This window comes from Eptatretus burgeri, chromosome 12 (assembly GCF_056783735.1).
Source record: "Eptatretus burgeri isolate ZD-2024b chromosome 12, Ebu_testis_v1, whole genome shotgun sequence".
Classification (NCBI taxonomy): Eukaryota; Metazoa; Chordata; class Myxini; order Myxiniformes; family Myxinidae; genus Eptatretus; species Eptatretus burgeri.
The window spans coordinates 72,585,738-72,599,888 of record NC_140972.1 but is presented as its reverse complement, the minus strand read 5'-3'; the positions used below and the strand labels follow the sequence as shown (position 1 = coordinate 72,599,888).

At 45.0% G+C, this 14,151-nt stretch overlaps 1 protein-coding gene across 3 annotated transcripts in view; it reads left to right on the top strand.

Moving 5' to 3' along the window:
- The window catches only part of LOC147015903 (adhesion G protein-coupled receptor A3-like), a 220,366-nt gene that overhangs the window by 53,376 nt on the left and 152,839 nt on the right, over positions 1–14,151 (top strand). The window lies entirely within an intron of this gene.

Below are 14,151 nucleotides of genomic sequence, written 5' to 3'. Positions count from 1 at the left end.
GTGTGTGTGTGTGCCCCCCCTCCCCCACCACCAAGATGGATTTTTTTGACCACGAGGTTGAAAAATCGACTTTAACTAACCACTAAGATTACTGCTCGTTCATTACAACTGCCAAAGTTTAGTTTGGCTGACACAGGAGTTACATTGAACACAGTGCTTCAGCTTAGGTCCACTGTGCTTGATTGAGAAGATCCAGATGCTTATCCTCCCATTTAGCAGTTTGACGTGTTGCAAATTTTGGTGTCTGTAACATAGTGGAAGAAACCAGATCCGCTCAGGAACAACAAACACGAGTGTAGGCCCAGCCGTCCTCACAGGAGCATTATTCCCCCTTTGCAATGCATTTCAGGGAAGGCCTTCCTCTGGTGGGTGCTCAGGCCTCACCACGCAAACATTGAAAACCTCAAGACAAAAAGAGAGGTTATTTGTGGCCCATTATCTGGTCAATGAAACGGACATTTGGAAATCCTCAGGCAAGACCTTTGTTCCAGAGTACTTCACGTTGTTTGAGTATTTGTTTTCGTTGCTGCCCTGTAGGCCCTCTTTTGCTCTCGCCTCCATTATCTCAACTTTATTTATACTAGTATTCTTTCAGGCCTAATGGTTTTGTTATCACCAGACCTACACAAAACACAACGGGTGATTTTAGTTTTAAAATCCTCAGCATTCAGACTCGTCACACTTCAATGAATGAGCCCAATCCAATGGCCAAAACTCAAATCACGTGGCGAAAACCGATTTGTCGAAACTCCGCCGCGAAAGTGAAAGCGCAACACGTAAAGGTAAAAAAGCACACAGACATCAAACTTCTAATTTCGAGTTTATTATTCGGTTTGACCTTTCCCTTTGGACTTTCATTGACTGAAATCGAAGTGGTGTCTGGAAGCACAGAGAATGCAAAGGTTGAGTTAAATGGAAGACGTTTATCTCCTTGATTACTCTGGACTAGCCATCTGGGAAGCTCAGCGAGATAAAAGGATGGCGCAGGCCTCGATTCGGGATTTGTGGATTTGAGGTTTTTGGTTGGATTATCTTGAAGGCCGTGGCAGGCAAAAGGCGGACATTAAAGTGAGATGTTCGGACTGGCCTTATGAAAAATTCAGAGCCGAGAAAATGTCAGTAGCGTGTCGTGCTGAGAGATTGTTTCAAAGGCTGTGAAATGGGAAACGGCAGGTACCCGGGCAGGTAAGAGCAAGAGGTGAGCAGGGGGTGATCGTGTGAAGGGGAGCCGACTGGATTTGTCGGGTCAATGTTTGCCGTGACCTTAGAGTGACCCGTTGCTATATGGACCCTGTTTTAAAGAGAGTTGGGTGATCACGGTGAAGTAATTTGATTGAGACTTACATTCCACCAATACACGCACATTGTGTGATAATCCACTTTTGAAAATATAAATATAAATAAGAAATCGAGTAAAGTCGGTTACCTATCGATCTTCCAAAATACTTTTTTTCTCAATTTATTTTAACTCCACCACTATTGCAAAAATTCTGATGGATGTTTCGCATAAAAGGGATTGTAAAAAGGTTCTCCCTGCTGAGGAGCCATGAACTCAATCAAATATTTTTTTTGTGTGTGTGTGTTGCATTGCTTTTCAATCATTTGTTTGTTTAATATCTTTTATTCCTTCCTACTTTATCTTGCTTTTAATGACATTTGTCGATTCATCTGTTTAAATGACCTTATGCAACAAGTCATTGCAATGCTGCTGTTGTCAGGTCAGGTCAGGTATGGGAGCATGTGCCAGAGCAGCGTGTCACTGTGTCCACTTTCTGCCGGTACTCCAGGGGCCTCCATCTGGCCATCCCCCAGGCTGATGCCTGGCCCATCCCCCCTTGTCCGTGAGATGCTGATCAACCTGCTGCAACCACGAGGAACGTGGTTGGCTCATTGGCCTCCTCCACTCACGAGACTCCCTCGCTGAGAGAATCTGGTGAACAGGATCAGCGTCAGGAAAACGAGCCACATGCACATACAGCTGCAGCTTACGCTCACGGACTATGCAGGTAACAAATCACATTGGAGTCTCTCTCAGCAACCGCTCGTTGGATACAAAGTCCGACCAGCAATAGCCAACGATTCTCCGAAGAGACCTGGTACCAAAGGAATTAAGTCTCTGTCTCAGATCCCTGGTCATAGCCCATGTCTCACATCCATAGAGCAAGAATGGAAGCACCAAGGACCTGAAGACTTGGACTTTTGTCCTCCTGCACAGGTACCGACAGCGCCACACCCCATGATCCAGTGAAACCATGACTCCCCAGGCCCGACCAGACATCTGTTGACCTCTGGCTCACAGCCAGCAGAGACATGAATATCACTGCCAAGGTAAGTGAATCTCTCCGTGACCTCAAAATCCTCACCACAAACAGACACAGACAAGATTGCAGCATTGAAAATGTCATTGAAAGCCTGGATCTTAGTTTTGACCCAGGAAACCCATAATCCCAGCAGCACTGACTCATCATTCAGCATATCGAGGGCCCCCAAAAGGATATCTAGAGTGTCCGCAAAGATGACTGCATCATCTGTGAAATGAAGGTCAGAGACATTTCCAAACGATGCACCATCGCTTGATCTCTCCGCCATCCTCCCCAGAATCCAGGCCTTTCAAGTGCTAAAATGTGTGGGGGCCAGTACACACCCCTGACAAACTCCAGTAGCAACTGAAAATATGTCGGAGATGGTATCACCGCATCTCACAGCACTCTCGGTACCAGAGTATAATTGAGACATCAAAATGATCAGTTTTGGTGGCACCCCACAAAGATCAAGAATCCTCCAGAGGACATCCTGATTCACTGAATCGAACGCTTTGCAGAAATCAACACAGGCTGCAAGCAGCTCCTGATGAAACTCTTGTCTGCATTTGGTGAGGACCCGAAGGGCAAGGATACGGTCAATCGTTGACCTCTTTGGTGAAAAGACTGACTGCTCTGGGTGTTGGTGTGCAAGCAGATGGTGGCGAACCTGATCAAGAATTATCCGAGCAAAGACCTTGCCAAACACTGAGAGCAGCGTCACCTTTCGGTAGTTGTTGCAGTCCTGGCGATCACCCATCCCTTTCCAGAAAGGGACAACAAGACCCCTCTTCCAGTCAGTGGGGATAATGCCTGTGTTCCATGCAAAGCACAGAACTGCATGCACCGACAGGAGTGCAGCATTTCCACCAGCCTTGAGAAATTCAGCATGGGTGCCACAGATTCCTGGAGCTTCACCCCATTTCAACCGATTCACCGCAGTCTGTGTTTCCACAAACAAAAGTGGATCACAGTTGATTGGAGGTTCAGCAAGGGGGATTGTTACATCCCTGACATACAACTCGACAGCTGGTGGATCAGCCTGGTAGAGCCGCTCAAAGTAACCGGCCCAGCAGGCCTTCACTTCAGACTCCTCTGTCAAGAGCCCACCACCCTCCGCTCTCACCGCAGTACACCAAGGGACGGGCTTGGGGAAATGCAATGCGTGAATTCCCGTCAGCAGGATGAGAATCACTTGCCAACAAGTGATGCTCTGCCCCCTCACATATTCCTCGCACATACGTTTCCTTGTCCACCCTTCGTGCACATACAGTTTTATTCCTCAGCTCCCTGAACAGCTCAGCTCTGCCATTAAGCCTGGCCCTACGACTCTTGTCAATGGTATCCAGTGTCCCTTGAGGGATAAAATTATTCTTCGCCATTGGGTGAGTTCCCAGACATCCACCGGCAACATCAAGGATGGTGGTCTTGAAGGCATTCCACAACTCTTCAGGATTCCCCAAAGCACCCAGACCAACCAAGTGCGTGGAGGAGGCCAATGGGCTGACCATGTGCCACGTAGTTGCAGCAGGTTTACGGAATCTCAAGGAGATGGGGATGGGCCAAGCATCTGCCTGGGGGATGGCCAGACGGAGCCCCCTGAAGTACCAGCGGAAAGTGGACGCAGCAACGCGCTGCTCCGGCGCATGCTCCCATACCTGTCCTGACCTGACCCAGACCCCCCAAATCTCCACTCAGCCAGTTCACAAACTCCTCAGCTACCCTCTCGTCCTTGAGCTTGCCAACATCCAGCCGAGGCTGCGATGGTAGCATTCTCCCGGATTTAAGCTGAAACTTCAGAGTTGCTACAATAAGCCCGTGGTCGGTATTGAGCAACTGAGCACTCCAGTAGACCCTGCAGTTCTGGATCATCTTCCAGCGACCATCAATGAGCACATGGTCAATCTCCTTTGCCACACCACCAATGCTGAAATACCAAGTTCAGCGATGAGCCTGTGGGTGATGAAACCATGAACCATCCACACTAAGTGCATCACTTATTGCAAAGTCAAGGAACTTAGGGCTATCCTAGTTCACATTTCCAGACCCATGGGGACCAACACATGTCTCATAACCATCCTTATCAGTTCCATTTGATGCATTGAAATCTCCCAAGACTAGAAGAGTATCTCGCCTGGAGCACTGATCAACCACAAACTCTAGCATGGCATAGAATGTGTCCTTCACGTTGAGATCACTCGTCTCAGTTGGAGCATATACAGAGACCAGGGAAACGACACCGAAGGATTGATGAATCCTTAGTCTCATTATACGCTCGTTGACCGGTGTTGCCTCAATTATCATTGGAGTCAGCTTATTGGACACAGTGACAGCAGCAACTCCTTGGGCTTGGTAACCATCAGAGTGACCAGAACAATAGTTGATGGAACCACTCACTACGATCTCACCACTATCTGGTCACCAGAACTCAGAGAGTGCTGCAATAGATATGTTCAAATGCTTGAGCTCAAATGATAGACGGGTGATCATCCTCTCTTTGGGATAGGACATTCCAGGCACCACAAGAAGAGACCGCCTCAAGTTAAGCCAAGGAGACTGCCGTCTGGTGTACGACACCACAGCACCACTCCAACACACACCACCACAGTCTGACCCTGGAGGTTTACCCCATGGTTTTCCTCTTATCATCAAGGAGTGTGGGTCCCAAAGGCTTTGCCCTAATCCCGTCATCCAGTGAACTGCCCTGCGGAGGGCAGCAGCACAGTAGGTACTCCCACGGAGTGGGTTTGCAGATTTCCTTACATTTGTGGGTTTTGCAGAATGAAGTGTTTTACGGTGGCCAGAGTGCAAATCCTTCCACTAACCCCCAAATAAAGTAACCCAACGACAGGAGGACTGCCGCAGACACAGTTGGTCACGAGAAATGGATTGCCACGAGTGATTGAAATGGCGCGAGAAAAAAAGTAACCCGTTGGCTCACAAGGAGCTCCTCTACCCTTTGACAGGTTTTGTTTTTAATCCTGCTGGGTGTCCATATTATACACCCTCCTCACCAGAAAACCTGGTGAGGGAGATGGTTTAGTTGCTGACAACCCGACCATGAAACAGGTTAGTACAGGTTTACATGGTACCTGCAGCAAGTCACAGAGCTCACCTGGCTTGACCCGGCTAAAGCCAGGTGTTGTCAAGTGCCCATTTTTCTCTCCCTTGATCTGTGATGAACATTTGATCACTGAGGATTGGACAATATGGTTTACACGGTTTTCTTTCTTTTTTTTACTGTGACAAAAAAGCAAGCTATATACGTGCTCTTTTTTTTTTCTTCTTTGCTCCGACGAAGGGTGAACGCCTGAAATGTCAGCTTCTCCTTGTTTCCCACTGTGGTCAGCATACCTTAATCAACAAGCCATTGATTTCATCCACCATTGTATATGTGTACAGTGTGGATGATGTGCATGTGTTTCTCACAAATCAGATTAATTCCTTTGACCTTCCTTCCGGTATGATGTCGGGATGCAGGCCCGAACAGCACTTGATGCCATCATTGTAACAGACTCCAGGGTTTGTTATCATTTCAAGTTTGCCCAAGCTTCACCAATCCCCTCATGTTTATATCTATCGACTTTACATACATCTTACCAGTATCACACGTGCCAAACCAATTCCATTTATACATCGGCACATCTAGTCACCCAGAGCATTGACCCCCGTGGTACCAGGCAAGGATCTGATGCCCTTTCTCAACCGCAATAAATGTGTGACAACGGCAATTTCCAATTTGGAGGAATGGCCCGTCAGCACAATCGGCATACCAGCGTAGTTGTCCGTGTCACTTTTATACACGTTTTTTGGTGATTTTTTTATGAACGAGAGTGGACACCAGATAACATAGAGAAGTGATTGAATTTTTCCCCACAACCAAGATGTGTACACGTTATCCACCATCCATCAACTCAAGCACTGCCAGCTTAATGTACCCACAAAGCAAAAGTATTTGGGCCAATTATTTTCAAAATGATTGATAAGCGATAAACTGTCTTATGACATTGGGATATACAAAAATGGCAATCGGACTCAAAACTTTTGGTAGTGTTTGCTCGTTCTTGAATGGTTGTTGTTGTACTGTTATGGCGTCTTACCCTAAACAATCCATCACTCCTTTGTGGCATGGGTTAATGTTGTTCCATGTTGTTCCATGTTGTGACTTTACAAAACGGTGGTGATTTCTGAGACCGACCAATGCTTTAAAGTAAATAGCAGGGAAACATCGAAACAACATCAGCTGGAAATTATTTCATCATAATGAGGTTATATTTGTGCACATTTGTTAAAGTGTGCAAAGCTTACTAGTCCTTACATGGTTGTACCTTTTATCCATACCTGGGTGTCGTTTGTCAGTGTCGTCATTGGAAATAAGCAAATAAAACGGTTTAGTGTCTGACAATGCAATCATGAAGGCTCAAGTTATAGGAATGTCCTTTTTAAAGCTAATGATCTTGTTAAATAATTGTTGATGCAAACCAAATTTATTATACAAATGGCTTGACAGAGTCAGCAATTGTCCATTGAGTCAGATTGGGAGACTCATCAGCCATGATTTGAGTTCTGATGGTGTTGACAGGAGAGTTCCATCCATCAGCTACCAAAGCAGTCTGCTTGGCTATTGGACACAATCCTGGACGGGTCACCACTCCGACACAGGATACCAGCAAGCTGGCACTCATTTTTGCCGACCTCAAAAGGACGACAGGCAGAGTCAACCCCACCTGGTATTAATTCAACAGCTGATTGGGATTTGAACTCAGGATCCTAGGATCCCAAGCCCACCACCCTAACCATTAAGCCAACACCAGGCATACAGGAGAGTTCAGAGGTAACATCCTCCACTGTCTCGTCTTGGTTTGATTCCTGATCCGAGTAGAAACCATCGGACTGGTACTTCGCAGGCTGGGAATTGCATTCATGATGTATGAGTTGCCTTACAAGGAACTTCAATGCCGGAGGGGACCATCAAGCCTGCACAATGGTTGCCAACCGATTGTTTGTCCATGTCTATCCTTAAATGCTCATTGTCAAGCAAGGGAAGTAGCACGGACCATTTCTAAAATGCTTGGTATGATCAGCCGGGTTCAAACTGTGGACCTCTCAGATTCAGAGCAGACTGGCTAACCACGCCACCAAATTAATGTATGCAACATCTCTCGGAGGGATCTGAAACCATGGTCGGGCATGTACCAACGTTTCTTGGAAGGAGGTTTAGGGCGTCAGAACATCATCATGTTTAGTTCCTCACTCTGCTTGTTCGAAATGTCTCCTTTGTGGTCGTGTTTTCCATTCCATAGCTCGTATACAGATGAGGTCTTCTTGCCACAAAAGATGAAGTGATGAACTGGTGGAAAAGTGCGGCTTTGCAGATCCACAGGTTTGCCTTATTATGGCTGGGAATTGTTTGGGAAGCATACATTCTGAGAAACATGCAGATAGAAAAAAAAAACAGGTTTGTGTGCATCACAGGAACAACAATAGGTTCACATAATTCATCGCTTGATACTCGTGATGAATACAAGTTTTATGGACTGTTACGACTTTGGAAGTTGCATTTATTACCAACCAAATTAACTTCTCTGAGCAAACATTAAAGTAACGTAGAAGGATAATTGATGTTTGCACGTGCAATGCTGAAGCAAGTGTGCGTTCGGTTGGGAGGTGGTGTGCGTGGGATTTTCCATGTGTATGCATGTGCGTGCGGAGAGATGAGGCACTCGCGCAGATGCAGGTGAAAGAGACACTTCCAAGATTTGTGGAGGGAGACGGCAGCAGGCGGGAGCCAAGGCATATCACGATGACTGATGAAGGCAAAGCTAGTCATGACCCTTAAGCCAAATTTCCGCTGCGCCAAGCGTTCTCGTGAAGTTTCTGCATTCTGCGCCGAGGTGCGTGTCCCGTCTTGGGTGCTGTGATTGGACCGAGGCCATTCTGAACCGTTTCTGTCTTCCTATCCCGAGTCCAATTTCTTTCTTTTGTTTGTTTCATGCTCGATTGATTAATTCCGTTCCTCTGTTTGTCTTCCTACATTCTCAATCTTTATCGATATCTCCCACAAATTTTGATATGTGTGTTTACTAGAGAAGTACACAAGTGCTGAGTCATTTGTTATGGATCATTGTTTGACTGGTGGGGAACTCTGGGGTTTAAGGTTTGGGTTCGAATGTAGAACATGTTCTTGAATGTTTATGTGTCTAATTGATGTCATGGTGACTGGGTCTTTGGTCAAAAGAAATGAAGTCTGGCCACAGACTCAAAACAAGTGTCTTCATGAAGCACAGTGAAATCGATTCAACATGTGATGGAAGTGGGAGGGTGAGGTGGGGTGGTGGTGGAGAGAGTATGGAGAAGGGAAGGCCATGTTGGTCCTTTTGAAGGAGGGAGGGTGTTGGGAAGAGGATCCCAGTCCCTCATAATAGTTGAGATTTGATGTGTGTGCCCTTAACTGGATTCAAACCAATGCTCTTGGGTTGGTGGGGGGGGGGGGTTGTGTTTCGGTGCCCCATGCTCTGGCCCAAAGAAAACAGAGCAGCGTGTCGGATAATTGGCCAAATGCCATGGGCCGCCCCCTTTGGGGCTGGCAAGATTGGAAGCAGATGGTTTTGTTAGGGTCGTGCTAATGACTGGTCAGAGTGACGCATTGCACTGCACGCCACCGAGAGTTTTGGGGGATGGAAGTTTTGGGGACTGTGGCAGTCATTGTAGATCACAAAGGGTCAAGGTGAAGGGCCATCCTTTCCCTCCTCTCCCGCACCCTCTGCCACGTTATCTTTCCTCATCATGGCCTAACGATTTGGGCATGCGTGGATACGAGTGGTGCAGCATCAAATTGGTGGTGCTAATGGGCTAATTTGTACGTTTTGATGTACGTATGCTTTAGACACGTACAAGACGGACCCTTTCGGTTCTAATTGGGATGTTTTGGCAGTGGTAGGTCAAAAAACAATACCTCATGTCGCTGTAGCTTAGCAATTGCTTTTGATATATATCGTCGACTGCAGACAGGGAACACAAATGTCAATGGGACACGGACGGTTGTCCCTTTGAGAGGCGTACATTCTGATTAAGTAACAGTAGTTGTGTCTGTGCCTGTGGCTTTCACAACCTTGGAATCGGAGCTTTCAAGCAGACTGATATAGCGGCTCCAGAACCCTTTTTTTTCATGCCTTCGGAATGGACAATACCCTTTGCCGATAAGAAAGTGTGCATAGGTCGGTGATGTTAGTTTTCGTTCAGGCCAGACTTGTATCATTCATTTCTGTGTACACAGGGTTTTCCACCTAACCAGCGAAGTGGACTGCATGCTTCTATTGTCCAAAAACTTTCTTTCTGGCAATGATATCTTTGGGACGTTCATTTACATGTCGAATTTACAGTAAAAAAGAAAAAAAAAAGAAAAACACAATGACTTTAGGATAGAGTACCATTCGTTAACCTTGTTCAGGGATTTTGTTTTCATAATAATAATGAGTTCTCTTGCAAGGAACTTCAACACAGGAGGAGGACATTGGGCACATCAAGCCTGCACAATGGTTGCCAATCTATGGTTGTCTGTCCATGCTCTATCTGTATTATAAAAGGAGCCATTCACGCGTGTGTCTGTCCGGGTTCCACCCATTGGTTGGACAGTTTGCTTGACTCCACCCACTGTTTCTACACTAGGGCCGCCATGTTATGGTACTTACTGTTATGTTATGGTGCTTACTGTTAAGCGAAGTCAAATATATCTTCGGTGCTGTCATATTCACAATCGCCAAGCCCTTCCAATAAGTTTTCCCTTCAGTGTAAAATGACCAAAGCAACAGTTAAAAGTATTTTGAGCTGATAGGCCTCACAGGCCTTGTGAAGATAGGCCTCAGAGATTGAGGTACATGTCTGTTGTCGATATACGTCGTCCAAATAACTCTCTCAAGAAGAGCTTTGACCGCAGAGTTCATGCAGGTCCATGCATTTATTTCTGACTATTCTATCGACATTATAAAAGGTGGCATGCGTGCATGCGTTCGTCCACCCGTGTGTGTGCCATGTTTCGGGTTTACCATACGTCCAGTTTTCTGCCGAGATGTCCTCCTTTTCCATCCTTAAATCGCCGTCTGGCCGGGTTTTTCAAATATTTTGAAATATCCGGGATTTTGCCATTTTTTTTGCGTTTGCATTTTCAAACGGATAAATTTTAAGATTTGGGATACTTTTTTTACATTATTTATACCGTTAAACCATTGTTGTGCATTTTCTTACGATAATAAAATGCGGTTATGTAATGTTTGGACCAGGACAGTTTCATACAAGTCTGTACTACTGTGTCATGAGATAATGAATGTGTTCGAGCATCAACACACATGCGTCCACTCTCTGTCCAACCTCGGAGAGAGAGAGAGAGAGAGAGAGAGAGAGAGAGAGAGAGAGAGAGAGAGAGAGAGAGAGAGAGAGAGAGAGAGAGAGAGAGAGAGAGAGAGAGAGAGAGAGAGAGAGAGAGAGAGAGAGAGAGAGAGAGAGAGAGAGAGAGAGAGAGAGAGAGAGAGAGAGAGAGAGAGAGAGAGAGAGAGAGAGAGAGAGAGAGAGAGAGAGAGAGAGAGAGAGAGAGAGAGAGAGAGAGAGAGAGAGAGAGAGAGAGAGAGAGAGAGAGACAGACACAGAGAGAGACAGACACAGAGAGAGAGACACAGAGAGAGAGACACAGAGAGAGAGACACAGAGAGAGAGACACAGAGAGAGAGACACAGAGAGAGAGAGACAGACACAGAGAGACAGACACAGAGAGACAGACACAGAGAGACAGACACAGAGAGACAGACACAGAGAGACAGACACAGAGAGACAGACACAGAGAGACAGACACAGAGAGACAGACACAGAGAGACAGACACAGAGAGACAGACACAGAGAGACAGACAGACAGAGACAGAGAGACAGTCCAGTGGAGTGCTCAGTTCTCGATTCAGTGTCTTTTCTGAGTTTGTACCGTACACGCTTGTTTGATTTTCGTTAAGAGCTCTTTACAATGCCAAAACAAAAGTGTAAATTCACTGCAGAACTAAAGACAACATTCCCTATTTCTTGAAGCGTTTGAGAATAATGGGAAGCCGAGTGCTTGGTATGTGGAGCTGGTACGTACGTCTCTGTGGCATATAAAGGTGTTATTGATTTGCAAGCTCATGTGGACTCGGACAAGCACAATATTTCCAGTAATAATTCAATATTTAGACTGGAAGGATGACGGTTTGCAGTTAAAATTAACCAAGGTCTGGAACACACCTAATAAGACTGCCGATATGATTGCTCGATAGGTAAAAGAAACTCTTGAAAAGTCTTTTTTTCTGTGTCCCTCTCCGGAGTATCCTCTTTTTTTGAAAGTTAAAATATGGTAACCCTCATCATGCCTTATATTAAAGTCTTCCTTCTGTTGTAGAATAATAAAAATGGTACAGGCTGAGAAAGGGTACCCAATCATTGTAGGGGTATGATGCAATCACCAAATGTGCTCGTACTTTATAAATGCAGCACATCAAGAAAGGAAGCAGCACGTACCATTTTTAAAGTCTTCAGTGTGACTCAATTGGGGTTCAAAACACCAAACTCAGACTCAGAGCAGACACTCTAGCCATTACACCAACTAGTGTGGTTGAGATTTTATCTGGGATTAAAGCACAACTTACATACAACGTTGATAACCTGGGCGTTGCAACTCCCACTTTGTGCTTCTTCCTGCAAGCAATTAATTACCGAAGTCTCAAGCAATCATCCAATCGAGAGATATAAATTACATACTCTCTTACGTATATTAGATGCCCCCACTCCAGAAGGGAGCTGCCAGAGGAGTCATATTATTAACCTCCGCCATCTTCGAAGATGGATGGAGGTTACTGTTTCCACCCATTTCTGTTTGTTTGTTTGTTTGTTTGTTTGTGAACAGTATTATGGAAAAACTCCTTGACGGATTTCGACGAAACTTGGTGGGGGGCGGGGGGGGGTGAGGTATGGTCCAAGGATCTTCTTCTTCTTCTTTCGGCTGCTCCCGTTCGGGGTCGCCACAGCGGATCATCCTTATGATCCGCATAGTGATTTGGCACATGTTTTACGCCGGATGCCCTTCCTGACGCAACCCTGGTCGCCTCTTACAACGCAGGGATATGGTACACCTATTTTAACTGGGGTATACACCGGCCCAGTACACTGGTACTCATTTCGCCGACCTCGGAAGGATGACAGGCTGAGTCAACCCCCTGGTGTATTAATTCAGTGGCCCAACGGCGCTTGAACTCAGGACCTTTTGGATCCCAAGCCGCTGCCCTAACCACTGCGCCAACACCAGGCTATTATGGTCCAAGGATCATGCCATTAAATTTTGGACTTGGTACCCCGCCCCCCAAAATAAATTGTTAGAGAATTTTTTTTTTTGCATTTCTACATGTTTTAAGAGATTTCCACCCCCCCAAAAAATTGTTACCCCCCCCCCCAAAAATAGAGAAAAAATTTTTTTTTTGCATGTTTTGTGATTTCCAACCCCCAAAAGAATTGTTACCCCCCCCCCAAAAAAAATTGTTAGAGAAAATTTTTTTTTTGCATTTCTACATGTTTTAAGAGATTTCCACCCCCCAAAAAATTGTTACCCCCCCAAAAAAAATAGAGAAAAAAATTTTTTTTTGCATGTTTTGCGATTTCCAACCCCCCAAAAGAATTGTTACCCCCCAAAAAAAAATTGTTCGAGAAAAATTTTTTTTTTTGCATTTCTACGTTTTAAGTGATTTCCACCCCCCACCCCAAAAAAGAAAAAAAATTTTTTTTTGCATTTCTACATGTTTTAAGTGATTTCCAACCCCCCAAAAAAATTGTTACCCCCTAAAAAATTGTTAGAGAAAATAATTGTTTTTTTTGCATTCCTACATTTTAAGTGATTTCCACCCCCCACCCCAAAAAAGAAAAAAAATTTTTTTTTTTTGCATTTCTACATGTTTTAAGTGATTTCCAACCCCTCCAAAAATTTAGAGAACATTTTTTTTTTGCATTTCTACATGTTTTAAGTGCTTTCCAACCCCCCCCCAAAAAAAATTGTTAGAGAAAAAAAAATTTTTGCAACTTTTTTTCAACAAAATTTCGATTTCTTTTTTTTGCATTTCTACATGTTTTAAGTGATTTCCACCCCCCCCCCCCAAAAAAAAATGGAGAAAAGAACTATAACTCTGGCAGCACTGTTGACATATTTAATGAATAAGATATAAGGTTCACTTGAGCGACCCAGCAGTATTGGCGGCGGAGGTTTTGCACTCTCCCGAGTGCTCCCCTCAAGTTAACCTCTGCCATCGAAGATCGGAGGTTACTGTTTTCACCCCTTTCTGTTAGTTTGTTTGTTTGTTTGTGAACAGTATTACGGAAAAAATCCTCGACAGATTTCGATGAAACTTGGTGGGGGGATTAGGTATGGTCCAAATGATCATGCCATTAGATTTTGGACTCGGTCCAAAATCCAATATGGCCGCTATGGCGGCCATTTTGAAAAAATATATGAATTTTTTTTTTTTTTTGCATTTCTACATCTTTTAAGTGATTTCCAACCCCCCCACCCCACCTCCCAAAAAAAATGTTGGAGAAAAGAACTATAACTCTGTCAGCACTGTTGACATATTTAATGAATAAGATATAAGGTTCACTTGAGTGACCCAGCAGTATTGGCGGCGGAGGTTTTGCACTCTCCCGAGTGCTCCCCCTCGAGTTAACCTCCGCCATCGAAGATCGGAGGTTACTGTTTTCACCCCTTTCTGTTAGTTTGTTTGTTTGTGAACAGTATTACGGAAAAACTCCTCGACTGATTTCGATGAAACTTGGTGGGGGGATTAGGTATGGTCCAA